Source organism: Rhinolophus ferrumequinum, chromosome 23 (genome assembly GCF_004115265.2).
Source record: "Rhinolophus ferrumequinum isolate MPI-CBG mRhiFer1 chromosome 23, mRhiFer1_v1.p, whole genome shotgun sequence".
Taxonomy (NCBI): Eukaryota; Metazoa; Chordata; class Mammalia; order Chiroptera; family Rhinolophidae; genus Rhinolophus; species Rhinolophus ferrumequinum.
In genome coordinates, this window is record NC_046306.1 from 28,637,524 (window position 1) to 28,653,291 (window position 15,768).

Sequence of the window (15,768 nt, forward strand, 5' to 3'; positions counted from 1 at the left end):
ACATACGTATTCTTGGTGACCTCCAAATAAATGTCAGAAAACATTCCACAAAATAAAGAATTGCCAAGATATTTTCAGGTGATGCAGGAGTAAGGAGGGAAATTGCATTAAGGCCGATAAATGAGGCTAGGGGCTGCTTTGATATTTATCCACAAGGTTGAATAAAGAGATTAAAAATCTGATTCAGGTAATGGTTAACTCGGGTCAAGTTAGAATACAATTTTTACACTGATCCTAGACTTTGCAATTAAACATGCTCTTAGAGAAATCTAGTTCAACTCTTTAAATAATTCATCCCAGTGCTGTTCTTTAATCAGGTAATATCCCTTCTAAATCTAATTTAATAATGATGTAAGTAAATGAGGCAAGGCACTCAGGATCTTCTAAAAACTGTGACACATACTTTCTTTTATTTAAAATTAAGAGTGAATAAACAAATCCAAATAATTAATGGCAGAGCTAGAAAAGGAATTTAGGTCCCTGGAGTTACAATTCTAGACAGCTCTCCTTTTGACGCCATGAACGTATCTCGGCCTCCTGAACACAGCCTTGATGTTTGACCAGTCCATGTCCTGGGACCTCTGTCTGAGGAGTCCTGCTAAGGCTCAGTTCTATTCACAAGTTTTCTAATGTCCCCTGCTGAGTTGAGATATCTCTTTGCTCTGGGAAGCCGAGATCATCTCACCCAGTTAGTCCTTGTAGCTTGTGCGACCATGCCCTTTTGAGTATCAAGCATATTTCCTATCATCTTGAAGATTGACACAATAATTGCAAATTTACTTATTGGTAAACTGCACCCTGAATTAACACATTAAGTTCCACTAGAATTTTATCGTACCTTCAAAGAGAAAAATTTCTGAGGTATCGGATAGTAAAATTTCAAGAAAGATATTTTAAAAACCTCTGGTTTAAAAAACAAATGTGCAATGAATTACAGATGCTAATATAAACGTTAGTTCTATTAACAAGATATATTCCTTCTCTTGAGAAAGATAACTAACTGGAGTTTTACTAAGAAACCAAAAACCCAGCCTATCATGTCTCCTCGAAAATAAGACTTAACCCGAAAATAAGCCCCAGTTAAGATCGTCAGCATTTAGTATGTTATGATGGTGTTCCAGAAGAAGATGACATGACTGTATTTGAACAAATGTATATTGTTGTACATGAAAAAATAAGACATCCCCTGAAAATACGCCCTAATGCATCTTTTGGAGCAAAAATTAATATAAGACCCGGTCTTATTTTCAGAGAAATACGGTATAAGACCGGGTCTTATTTGGGGGGAAACACGGTAATATGTGCTCCTCAATTTGCTGCAAGTATTAGCCTGCCCATTCAGCTCTTAATCAATCAGGGGTGTGTGGGGTGAGGCATAAAGACCATAAAGAGCTTTTAATACACTCATAGGTGTATGATCTCAATCTGGCTGTCTGAGAGTCAAATTCAGCAAGAAAATCACAGAAAATTACACATACACACAACACACAGAATCAGATATCAGGTTTCTTCTTTAAAAGACCTGCCAACACTGGGTGCACAGTCCCACAAAGCTACCAATTTGTAGTAGCTGACGTATTTTGGTAATGTCTGGGTTTTCGCATATGTCATAGGCTACACCACTCCCAACTGTCTTACACTCACTTGTTTGAGGAAACTGCCTAACCCAGTGAGGCACTGAGCAAGGGCCCTTATCATTGTTTATATACAGAGGGTGCCAAAACTATGTATACACATTTTAAGAAAGGAAAAAAAACTGTATTAAAATTACGCTGATGGTAACCACTTTAGCACCTCTTGTAATTGCAGAAGTCAAACGTGACTTGTATTCATCTTTTGTTATCAGTATATATTGAGTATTACAATTTTAACAGACTTTTCCTTTCTTAAAATGTGTATACATTTTTTGGCACCCTCTGTGTGTGTGTGTGTGTGTGTACACATGTATATGTATATGTATATGTATATGTGTATGTATAGTGTGTGTGTGTTTCTTTTTGAACAGTTTTGATTTTCATGCCTACACAGCCTAACTCCGCCTCCTTTGTATTCAGATACTCCTCTTTTTCTGCTTTGTGATAAACTTGAAAAACAGCAAAGTAAATATTAATAGATAGAAAGAGTGAGCATAGAAAGGGTCAATTGCGTCTGAAGCTGCTCATGACTGTTTATGCTGGCATCGTTTCTCCCAGAAGATTTTTCCTACTACTTTCTGGAATCATTCTAACGTAAAGATTCAAACACATTCTAGTCTAACCACCTGTGTATGCAATTGATTTGGTTTTAACTTTGAGCTTCATCCCCGAACCAGACCTGGCACCTGCAGAAAACAATACTGGGGGTTAACATCGAGCAAGCAATTTTAATGTAATATCCTCCCACTGTGGTTCATAGAAGATGCTGTTTCGGCGTGTGCATTTCATCTCACGAGACTTCAGACAACAGAAGAGCTAGAGACAAAAGGAAAACATGTGATGGAGCATTATTTATACTGCAATCTTTCCAACATTTCAGAAGGGAATGGTTTACAGATGTATACCCTCCAATGACATTTACACATCTATTGTTTTCTTAACCTCTTTCCCCATCCTATTACAAGACTCTTTTGGTGAAAAAGATTACAAACTTCCCTGAGCTTTTCTGGGGTAAAGAACACATTTCCTCCTGATTACAAAGGAAGACATGATGAGCTATATGATAGGCCAAGTGTTCATGTAAAATTAGCTTCAGAAAATGGAATACTTTTATGATTACTTAAGCATTTGTGTTTCATGCCATAAATTCTTCCCTGTCTGAAGCAGACCACTTCACCCAGTCTTAGGGCATCAAGCTGCTAAATGACACAGTATTCTGACAGGAAACCATCTATAGCAATGAATGCACAGTAGGCAATTTTTACAGAAGCCCATCTGGACTTTAAGCCATTGAAGGCAATTTCTTCTTCATAATCTACTAAAGTGAGACACCGTAAAGATGAGTTACCATTACTTGGTCATAAATTTCAGAAGAGCCTCTTATTTTTTTCAACTTTTTTCACCTCTTTTCAATGACTTTATTCATCAACATCTAACTGACTGTCTTTCTGCCTTATAACGAATCTCACACAGTTTAGAGTGCTATTAAGGTCACTGTGGTTGCCTTCGGGAAAGCATATCTGTATTGGACACGTGCTTTCTATTAATTTAGATCTCTGGTTTCCTTAATGATGAAATACATCTTCTTCAAAAAATCAGATTTCAGAGTTGTGTTTTGTTTCTTTTTTGTCTGTTTCAAGATGTTTTTGTTTGTTTGTTGTCCCCCCCCACCCCCAAAACAATCCTTTTCTGGTCAGCCAATTCTCAAATAATAAAAATGGAAGTCTTATTATTGGGCAAATTTGGAATTTTTGGTGTTGAGAGAAATTATTTTATATAACTCAAAAATATGAGCATATGAATATTCTTTTCTTTCCCCAGCCCTTTGCTCCTTCACCTCTTTCAAGTCTTTGTTAGAATCACCTTCTCAGAAAGGCCTTTCTTGATATGCCCTATTTTATATTATAATCTTGCCCCACTCCAGCTCTATCAAGTCCTCCCCTTGCTTCATTTCATTCTGAAATACTATGCATTTAATTATTTATTTCATTTACTGTCTTTCTGCACCTGTTAGAATGTGAGCTCCATGAAAACTGGGGTTTTTCTGTTGGTTCCCACACTGCTGTGTCCCTACAACCTCGAATAATGCATGACACACAGTAGGTGTTGAAAAATATTTGTTGAATAAATGGGTAGATAAGAGGAGATGACTAATTTGGCAAATACAGTGATGCCAAAAATAGTGATGACAGATTTAGATCAAGAATGGTGCGTGACACATAGTAGGCATCAAATAAATTGTTGGACGAGTGATAAATGGATATAAGAATAATACAAATTTAGGGGAAAGACAGAACTAAAGAACTGAAAGAGTGTAATAATTACTTTCCCAATATCAGAAAAATAATTATTTGAGATAATTAAGATAGGGTTATGAACACTGGCTTTTTTTTTCAGACAAAACTTGCTAAGGAAGAAAAGAAGAAAAATAGAAAATCAAATGAAAGAAATGTTTTAATGTCAAAATAGTGTTTCAAAACTGCTTTAAAGTATTTTACATATGACTGCCAAAAATGTCTACTCACTAAAAATGATTAAGACTGTACAGTTATGGGCTGCTTAACGACAGGGATATGTTCTGAAAAATCTGTTAGGTGATTTCATTAACGTGCAAAAATCATAGAGTGCACTTATACAAACCTAGATGGGATAGCCGACTACACACCTAGGCCACATGGGATGGCCTATTGCTCCTAGTCTACAAACCTGTAGAGCCTGTTATTATATAGAACAATATGAGTTGAAATCAAGTACAAGAGAAAATGATGGGATCAAGAGATGCAGCAAACATGAGATGTATGAGGTTGCTGCCAGACTCACGCAGCACACTGTTTTACAGCAAACTTTTTTTTTTTTTATAAACAAAAAGATTACCTTCTAAAATAATGATAATATGAGGTAGGACAATTAAGCTTGCAAACTCATCCTAGAAAAACTGCTACGTACCTCATTGTTGAATATCACTACGGTCACCTTCGAAGTACTCCCCTTGGGAAGCTATGCACTGATGCCAGCACCTAGTCCACCCTTCAAAGCAATTTTTGAGACTCTTTCTGGAATGGCCATCAGAGCTGTCATCATATTACCCTTCATGTCCTGAATGTCATCAAATTGTCTTCCTTTCAGTATTTCCTTTATCTTTGGATAAAGAAAGAAGTCATTGGGGACCAGATCAGGTGAGTAAGGAGGGTGTTCCAATACAGTTATTTGTTTACTGGCTAAAAACTCCCTCACAGACAGTGCCGTGTGAGCTGGTGCATTGTCGTGATGCAAGAGCCATGAATTGTTGGCGAAAAGTTCAGGTCATCTAACTTTTTTCCTTTTTTGAAAGGAAGTGCAGCCTTTCAGCACTTCCAAATAGTAAACTTGGTTAACTGTTTGTCCAGTTTGTACAAATTCATAATGAATAATCCCTCTGATATCAAAAAAGGTTAGCAATGTTGTTGCAACAAGTTCATGAACTTAATTGTCAGAACTCGTATGTATAATAAATACATAAACCAGTAACATAGTCATTATTATATTCAAGTCTTATGTACTGTATGTAATTGTATGTACTGGCAGTACAGTATGGTTGTTTACAACGGGATCACCACACACACATGAGTAATATATTGTGCCACAATATCAGTAGGTGATAAGAATTTTTCAGCTCCATTATAATCTATGGGACGGACCACTGTTGTGTTGACCGAGATTTTGTTATGTGGCACATGACTACATAAAAGACAAAGGAGAAAATAAAATCATTTGTCCTTTAAATTGCAGCTCTGTAAATATTTGTGTCTACTGAATATATTTCTGGTACTTTTCTATGAAGTTTACATACAAATTTTAATAAAGGCAGCAAAAAGTTCATATGTTGTCATGGTTCATTTTATGTGTCAACTTAACTGGGCTAAGGGATGCCCAGATAGCTGGTAAAACATTATTTATAGAAGAGATTAGTATTTGAATCAGTAGACTGAGTAAAGATCACTATCACCAATGAGGATGGACACTTTGTTTCCCTGAAAAAAAGACCTAACCAGAAAATAAGCCCTTGCATGATTTTTCAGGATGACATCCTCTGAACATAAGCCCTAATGCGTCTTTTGGAGCAAACCTTAATATATTAAGACCCGGTCTTATTTTCAGGGAAACACAGTATCATCCAATCCATTTGAAGGCCTGAAAATAACTAAAAGGTAGAAGAAGGGCAAATTATTTCTATTCTTGAGCAGGCCATCCATCTTCCCCTGCCCTCAGACACTAGTGTTCTGGTTTTAGGGCTTTCAGACTCAGACTGGGACTTACACCGTTGGTTCCCAATTCACAGGCCTTCAGAAATCATACTTACACTTCTGGCTTTCCTGGTTCTCCAGCTTGTACTCAGCAGGTAGTGGGCCTTCTATGTCTCCAGAACCACATGACCCAACTGCTATAATAAATCTCCACCTCTCTCTCTCTCTCTCTCTCTCTCTCTCTCTCTCTCTCTCTCTCTCTCTCTCTCTCTCTTTATCTCTCTCTCTCCTATTGGGTCTGTTTTGTCTAGAGAACCCTGGACTAATACATATGTTATCAATGTGTTTTCTTTCTTCTTACAAGGCAACATGTCATGGTTGTTGGAAGTCTTTCATGCATCCTGTCAACTAACTTCTTGGTATTCCTTTGTGCATAGATGCACCCTAACTTTTCTAGGCAATTCCCTCTTGTTAAATACAGTAGTCCCTTCTTATTTGTGTGGAATGCATTCCAAGACCCCTAGTGGATGCCTGAAACTATAGATCATACCAAATCCTATATATACTGTGTTTTTTTTTTCCTACAGATACTTAGTCTTTCACTTAAAAGAAGCACTTCACAACTTTTCTTTGCCATATATGAACTGTCAGCATCACTACTCTTGTACTTTGGGGCAATTATTAAGTAAAATAAGGGTTACTTAAACACAAACACTGCAATACCGTGACAGTTGATCTGATAACTAAATGACTAACAGACATGTAGTGTTCCCAGTGTGGATATGCTAGACAAAGGAATGATTCACATCTGGGACAGGATGGAGTAGGATGGCATGAGATTTCATACACACTACTCAGAACAGCTTGCAATGAAAAACTTTTAAATTATTTATTTCTGGAATTTTCCATTTAATATTTTCGGAACACAGTTGACCTTGGGTAATTGAAACTCAGAAAGCAAAACTGCAGATAAGGGGGGACTGATGTATGTAGTGGAGGACTACTAAATAGATCATCTGGGTTAATTTATAAATATTAATCCAACATCATTCTTCCCTGCTTTTAAAACCCCTCTGCAGAAGGACAGAGGGTATGCAAGAGTGTGAGCATGCTAGGCAAAAAGAGTCAAAATGTAACAGATCTATGCTCAAAATGTAACATAATCTCCAAGCTTAACAGCAAACTGAAGGTGAAAATTGAGGGTAGATTTAATTTTTAGTATGTTATGATGACAAGCCTTGATACTTAAGGAATTTGCCAGGTCCAGTGAGCATAGAAACCTACAATGCTATAATGATTACTGGTAAAGACAAATTTAATGTAATAAAATCTGACAAATGATAATTATTTACCTTTTGGTGAGTTGCTTTTCCTCCAAGAGTAAAATCCATCTCTCTTTGTATTAAATGTTTACTTCTCTTCAATTTTAGGCTTCTCTAAGCCCATGTTCTTCAAAGTGGACCAGCAGCATCCTTATCAATGGGAAATATTAGAATGATAGACTAGGAAACTACCTCAAACCTACAAATCAGAATTTGCATTTTCACCTGACCCCCATGTGACAATGTGCATATTGAAGCTTGACAAGCATAGAGCATTTGTTTCTATGAGAATGAAGTGCAAGCATGGTGAAACCACCAGGCTCTAGACTATTTTGCTATACATGTCACATTATGTGTAGATGCCAGAGGTGAACCACAGGAAAAGATAGGAATTTTTATAAAGATCCCATGAGCAAGTTCATAAGAAAAATTGCCAAGCAAAAATTTTTTCTGAAAATAAGAATAGCTCTGGTTTGGAGGGTCCACAAACTTATCATTACATTTTTTTCTAAATATTTGCGATAATAATATTAATTTGAAACAAAATCCTAAAGTTGTTTCTCCAAGTTAGTGATAGGACAAATGATCACTGGTTATTTTCTTCAGGCTTTCCGGAAATAAAACAATTTCCTTGAGGTTTTTTTTTTTTTTCCCCACTTATCTGTTTCTGGATAACAAACCATCCCAAAACATAATGGCTTAAAACTACAATTCATTATCATCTTTCATGATTCTTTGTGTTGACAGGGCTCATATGGAAAATTGTTATTTGAGGCCTCCCAGGCAGTTGTGGTCAGATGGCAAGTCACCAGAAGGCCTTCCTGGTTAGAGGTCTATGATGGCTGACCCCCATGGCTGAGAGTAAGTAGGGCTGGAGTTAACAGCTGGGGAGTTTGACTAGAGAACACATACATGGGCTGCACATGTGGCATGGTCTTCTCAAAGTGTGGCAGCTGCATTTGGAGAGGTAGTATGCCAAGAAAAAAATATTCCAAGAAATCCAGGTGAATGTCACAAGGCTTCTTACGTCTGAGCCTCAAAATCTTCAAACATAACTTCTGAAATATTCTACTGGTTCAGCAAGTCACTAAGTTCAGGCAAGATTGAAGAAGGAAGGGAAATCAGGACCACTTCAAAACAGAAGAAAGAGCAAATAATTTTGTTTAACCATCTTCAATCTACTACAAATTTTTTTTTAATTTTTTTTTTCAAAATTTTTAAAAGTCAGAATAACTTTAACAAGCCCCATTTTCTGCCTGCCACACCATACCCAGATCCGTCACACATGTATAGGACACTAAAAAGTATGCGATGGAATTAGAGCCTTGGCCTGAAATAGTCTTCTTACAAAAATAATCACTCCTTCCTCTTATGTCTGATGAAGTAGGCCATTTTCTATTTATTGATATTTGAGAACTCAAAAGTGTTCTTTACCTTAAAAGACTTTTCCCGATATGAGATGATAATCCTCAATTTCACTCTTCCCCAAGAGCCATTGTCCACATTCTTCTGATCAACACTTTGTCAGCTGGGCTGCAGATTTTACCATCTGGGCTCCTTTGCTCTTGGGCTTCCTGATCGGTTAGACAAACGGCACGCACTTGCCTGTCATTTCTTCCCCCCTTCCTCCCTCTTTCAGCAATGCTTTTCTAGCAGTAGCTGTACTTTCTACTCCTGCCTCTCAGTCCTTCCTCCCCAGTTCCACTTACTCCTTGACTTATAAACTCTTTCTATTTCTCTTTCTTCAGCTTTAGGGGTGATAATGACTTTCTACTGTTGCTAGATTCTCAATGTCCTACCACTCGGATTTCAGAACTTTTTTTATATATATATTTAAAAAGCCTTTTTTTTTAATCAAAAACATACTCTTCTGATCAGCTAATAGTCAAACATTAAAAATAAAAAGTGTAATATTTGGTTTACCTGGAACTTCCGGTGCGGAGAGAAAAAATAATAATTTTGTGTCAGTAAAACCCCACGGATTATGAGAAAAGACCAAAAAAAATCACTGGAGATTTTCTCTACTTGTGTGCCTGACAGGCTCTTAATTTTTCTGTAGGGCATTTAAAGAGGAACATTTCCTCTCTGAAAACTGTGAGAGGGCCCATTAGTGGCTTTCAGAGGCCAAAAACTGCTGTAACCAGCAAATTGGTGCATACATCTCTTTGGTCAGAATTATGGTACTAGACCATTTAGCTCTAAGAAATGTTTAATACTCTGTTTTCTAGACTACCTCACAGAGAGATGGTCATGTAATAAAATGAAGACTGAGGAGTGGCATTAGCAAGATGGAGGAATAGGAGGTCTCCCATTCATATCTCCCCTCAGCCACAATAAGTTGGCAGCCATCCGTGGACAAAAGTGCCTTTGTGGGAGCTTTGAAATTCAGGTAAGAGATTGTCAAATCCCAGGAGAGCCTAAGACTAAGGAGGGCCATATTGAGAAAGCAGGACCATGGCCAAGTCATTGACTGTGATTTCAGCTACAGTCCTAGAAACCATTCCATTCCCCTGTGGACTTGCCTCCATTTTTACTTCATTCATTGTATTCTTTAGATCCAGAATTTCTGTTTGTTTCTCTTTTATGATCTCTACCTCTTCATTTTATATGGTTCTCATTTTATATGGTTATTGTTTTCCTCATTTTGTTGAATTGTCTTTCTGTGTTTTCTTGTAGTTCATTAAGCTACTTAAACCAAACTTCCTTAAATCAACTATGTTGAATTCTTTATCAGGTAAATTTTACATCTGTATGTCTTTGGGGTCCATGACTAAAAGATTATTCTGTTCCTTTTGTGGTGGAATATTTCCTTGATTTTTCACATTTCTTAAAGTCTTGTATTGCTATCTTGGTATTTGAAGTAGCAGTCACCTTCTCCAGTCTTTACTAACTTTTGCAGAGAAATACCTTCTATCACCCCTGCTAGGTATTCTGAGGCTTTTCTAGACCTTCTATGGTTGTGCCTACTCCATGCTTCTTGCACCTTTTGTGTCAGAATTCTTAAGCTTGTATGCCTTCCTTGATCCTGCAACACACTAGGCCAGGTCTGACAGCCTCCCTTTTGATTTCCCAGGGTCTGTGCTAAAGCTCATGTTTGTGGTCTCTCACAGTCCTGCAGATTTGGGCTGACTTTCTGCATATGTTCAACAGCCTTCTGCCAAAATTGGGAGCACAAATAGGAAGCCACCATGGGTGGGGGAGAGTACAAGGTGTGTGATCACAAAATATGGTGAATGCTGCTACCAAGTGCCATCCAAAGTAAATGCAGCAATCTTCGATATAAATAGCAGTGCTCAAACCTTAGTAACAGTGTGTGACAAGCTTCAACTTTTTCGGTGCAGTCAGTCGGGTGTGAGCTATGGTTGAGAGAAGGTGTGTTTTAAAGTGTGCCGTAAATACCCTTCATCATGACAATGCTCCATGTCACACATCGCTTCTGGCACATCAATTTCTGTCAAGTAAAAACATTATGGTGTGTCTTCATCCGCCTTAATCACTGGATCTGGCACCATGTGACTTCTGGTTCTTCCCTAAAGTCAAAATGACCCTGAAAGGTAAACGTTTTGAATCAATTCAGGACATCGAGACAGCCACAACAGCACAACTAAAGACACTCATGAAAGAGGACTTCCAGAACTGCTTCAGAAAGTAGCAAGAATGATGAGATAAGTGTGTTCAAAGCAAGAGGGAATATTTTGAGGCAGATTAATGGCACTGTGTCTTTTACTGTAATAATTTTTTAAATTTAATCATTCACCATATGTTTAATCACCTCTTGTATGTTGGTGAGGCAAGCAGAATGCTGAGGAACCCTGTAGATCAACTGGGGGATCCATAAGCAAGGTGTCTCCAGTGGCTTGTTGGAGGGCTTCTTGATGGAGCCCATGGCCTGGTTAGCAGAATCTGTGTCCCTTTGATGCCCTCAAGAGTTCTATCTGCCACTTTCCCAGCCTCTTCTGTCAACTGAAAAATAATATTGACTAGGTGTTTCATACTAAGAACTATTTATCCAGGAAAAAGAAAAGGTTGCAACCCAGTGCATGCAGACATGGCAATCCACGTGTATTCTTTGGCCTGCATGTCAAGATAAAGGGGTATTCTGGGGCGGCCGGTTAGCTCAGTTGGTTAGAATGTGGTGCTCTTAACAACAAGGTTGCCAGTTCGATCCCCACATGGGCCACTGTGAGTTGCACCCTCCAAAACTAGATTGAAACAACGACTTGACTTGGAGCTTACGGGTCCTGGGAAAACACACTTAAATAAATAAAAGTAAAAAAAAAAAGATAAAGAGGTATTTAGAGAAGGAAAAAGGGAGTTAATGGGAGGGGAAGTTAGAAACATAGAGCTTTGTTTTAAGCATAGAGTTCTTCCTATAGGGTTCTTGCATGTAGGATTCTCACAAGTATGTAGAGTGTGAGAACTTCCATAAGACCTAGCTCAACTCATAGACCCTTACCACTGATTACGTTTGCTTAAATTTTCACTTCATCTCATAATTATTATTATTACTGTTCCTTGCTCAGAAGATATTTTAAGAATCTGTTTTAATTATTGTATACAAAATGAAGCCGCAGAAATGTTTATGCTATAATCATAGAAGAAAAGAGTATATAGAAATCCAGCATAATTATAATTAATGCTATTTTTAAAAAGAGACTTTGTGGTTACATAACCTCAACATTGGGCTCATTTTAATATGGAAATTCTAAAGAAAAACCATATATCCTCCTCCTATTTTTCTATGGCAACTTCTGCATTCACAGATGGTACCGATATTTTGGCATTCTAAACTACACCATCTCTATTTATGATTTTGTCTTGGAGGTCTCTTTCGTGGTTAGACCACATTTTGTATACTTCCGATGATGGACATATGATCTGAACTTAGCCACGACAAGGGGTAGGCCACATGAAACATCATCAAGGTTGCAAGCTGCTGCTGCCCAGAAGTTGGAAAAGACAATTTTACAGGTCGTGAAGAAAATTGGGACCCAGATTAACCAACAAAGCGTTTAGTGAGTAGAAAAATAAGTATGTGATGCTCATACAGAGCCAATGTGGGGCTCAAAAGAAACTTATTTACATGGAACTGTAGGATAGGAAATTCATGTTTAAACTGTTTTTTTATCAAGAGGGGAATAAGAGGGTTGGGAAAGAATTAATCTGTCTTTGGAGAAAACACATTAAAAAAAATAAATTTGCAATTTCATTAAGTGTCCATATATTTCCATAACATTGCCAAAATATTTATTCTTCTCCCTCCTTTAAAGATATTCCTCCTTGCACCAAGGACAAACTCTTTAAAACAGCATAAAGAAATGAGGAATTTTCATTTTTTATTTTCAAGTATTTGTGTCGAAAATTCATACATGGATTTGATGAAAATTCTTGAGTCACAGTTCGAAATTATTCAGCAAGACAGAAAAAAACCACATGTGATTATACAGATGTAGACATTCTTATAAAATTTACATTGCATGGAAAATAGAAACATTAAGCAGTTCACTAATCATAACGCAATTTGCAAATCAATCTTGGTTAAAGCGAATCCTCCTGGGAAGAACCTAATATAAAAATCACTAGTTAGAATACAGAGATTTCCACCCAGCCATGTTAGAGTAACTGCATCTAAACTTGTCCTCCCAGTAGAAACAACTAGAATATTGGACAACATATTTGAAAGAGTGATTTCGGACACTGAATAACTAGCAGTGCAAAACTGTGATGTAAGACAGAAGGTAAAACAAATGAGATGAGCCCTACAGTTCACCAGTTTTTTGTTTGTTTGTTTGCTTCTCTGGAGGCATGTCACAGATTGTAGCATAGCAAGGGAGAGCTGAAGCAGAGCTAAAAGTTTCCAATGAGAAGAGAAGGTAGAGATCAAATTTGGGGATAGGAAGGCAGCTTGATTTTGTAGGGCAAAATGCTACAGATGAAGGAACTTCTCCGAGAAAGAATTTCAGAAATCAATACATTCGGTCTTTTTGAGCCTGTTTTGAATACTAAGACCCACACGAATAGGCTAAAATGTCCTGATGTTGGGCAAAGAATTCTCAGGAAGATTTAACTCAAACAATTCCAACAGTGTAGACAGGGCTGGAGGCTATTTAAGTTCTATCCAGTAGAAGTATGGTGACCTCAGTGAATACAGGGAACATTCAAGAGAGAGCCTAGAAGAGTTAACCTCAGTAGTAAGGTTAAAAGAGCATTATGATAAATGATAGTATAGACATGTTCTAACAAAAATTAAAAACAAGCATGGAGAGAATTGAACTGACTTACAGGTCACTTCACTTCCTGACAAAACAAAATTCAACAGTTTTTAAGGTAAACAACAAAATCCAGACTCTCAAAAATATATTCACAATGTCTATTATTAAATAAAAAATGATGAGACATAAAGAAGCAGGAAACTATTATACATAACCAGAAGAAAACTCAATCAATAGAAATAGTAGAAATACTGATGACAGGATTGAGACAAGGTTTTAAAAGAGCTATGATAAATAGACTCAAAGATCTCAAGAAAAGCATGAATATCAGGCTGAAAGAAACAGGAGATATAAAAACAGACTAAATGAAACATCTGAAAATAAAAATTACCATATTTTTTTAAATCATGAGGTGAGTTTAACAGATTAGAGAATGCAAAAGAAAAATAAGTGAACTTCAAGACAGAGCAATAGAAGCCATCTAACATAACACAGAGTAAAAAAAAAAAGAGAAAAAAATAAATGAACAGAGCCTCAGTGACCTATGAGACAATATCAAGCATTCTAACACCTATAATTGGAGTCTATATTAGTTTTCTAGTGCTGCTGTAAAAAAATTAAATTTAGTGACTTAAAACAATATCTTAGAGTTTTAAGAGGTCAAAAGTCAGAAATGGGTCTTACGTGCTAAAATCAAAGTATAGGCAGAGCTACATTCCTTTTTGGAAACTGTAGAGAAGAATCTATTTCCTTGCCTTTTCCAACTTCTGGAGACCACCTGCAGTCTTTGGCTTGTGTCCAATCTTCTGTTTTCAAAGCATATCACTCCAACTTCTGCTTCCATTATCACATCATCTTCTCACTCTGACCCTCTTATATGCCTATTATAGGAATCCTTGTTATTATACTAGATCTATCCAGATAATCCAGAGCCATGCCCAATCTTAAAATCCTTAAACTAATCACATCTGCAAATGTGAGGTTAAATGTTACCTGTTACAATGGAAGGCAACATATACCAGGTTCCAGTATTATAGCATAGACATCTTTCCTTTTTTTTTTCTTTGGAGGTGAGGGGACATTATTCAGCCTATGATAGAGTCCTAGATGAACAAGAGAGAGGGGAGAGGCAAGGAATAAAAAGTAGCAGACAATTTTCTAAATTTGATAAAAAGTATAAACTCATAAATGTAAGAAGCACAATAAACCCATCAGGATAACCTATTATCAAGAAACATCATAATCAAATTTCTGAAAACCAATGACAAAGAGGAAATCTTAAAAGCAGGTAGAGGTTAGGGGCAGTGGGTGAGGAAGGAAGGCACATTACTTATAGAGAAACAAAGATTAGAATTTCCCCAACAATAATGCAAGCCAGAACACAAAGCAATGTTTGAAATATTGGAAGAAAAATCTTTTTGACTATGCAAAATATCTTTACCCCTTGAAAGTGCCTTTTTAAAATGAAAATAAAGTCATTTTCAACATATAAATGCCGAGAAGTTTATGTTTGTTTCTATTTTTTTTTGTTGTTATTGTTTTACAGCAAAACCACATGACCAGAAATATTAAAGGATATTCCTCAGGCAAGAGGAAAATTATGTCATATAGAACCTCAAATCCTGTCAAAGAAATGAAGTGAGCAAAAAAATGATAAATATGTTTTTAAGGTCACTAAGAAAGAACTGATTGTTTAAAGCAGGGTTCGGCTAAATATGAGCTCTGTCTCTTTGTAAATAAAGTTTTATTGGAACACAGCCACACTCATTTGGTTATATATTGTCTATGATTGCTTTCATACCACAATGGCAGAGTTTAATAGTTTTAAAGTTTTGATAGGGACATTATGGCCTTCACAGCCTAAAATATTTATGACCTAGTCCTTTAAGGAAAAAAGAAAAAAAGAAAAAAAGGTTGACCTTTAGTTTAAGGAAAAATAATAACAATCCATTATGGAGTTTATAATATATGCAGAATTAAAATGTATGTCAAGTCACACAAAGAACATGAAAGGAAAAATGGAAGTATTTGTAAGGTTCTCTCATTATACTTAAAGTCATATAATATTATTTGAAGATAGAGTGTAAAGATGCATATTGCAAACACTAGAAAAACATTACTCAAAAATAGGATAAAGATGTATAGCAAACAAGTCAATAGTATAGATAAAATGGAATAAGAAACTTACTCTTTAAGCTAAAAAAGGCAGGACCTAAAGTTCATGTACCCAATTACAAAGCTTCAAATGCATGAAGCAAAAATTGACAGAACTAAAAGGAAAATAAAACTCACCCATGAATATTAGTGATTGTCAGGAAAAAGAATATGGAAAATGGTAAGAATACCACAGGCATGAACAACATTTGCAACTGTGTAA

The 15,768-nt window shown here is 36.6% G+C and overlaps 1 long non-coding RNA gene across 1 annotated transcript; it reads right to left on the bottom strand.

The window, feature by feature from the left end:
• Positions 1–1,997: 1,997 nt before the first annotated feature.
• On the bottom strand, positions 1,998–8,752 carry LOC117016298 (uncharacterized). Its single transcript, XR_004421861.1, has 4 exons — positions 8,614–8,752; positions 8,092–8,309; positions 7,210–7,329; positions 1,998–2,450 (listed from the first exon to the last, which is right to left on the bottom strand). It is a non-coding gene; the product is annotated as an uncharacterized LOC117016298 (long non-coding RNA).
• Positions 8,753–15,768: the final 7,016 nt, after the last annotated feature.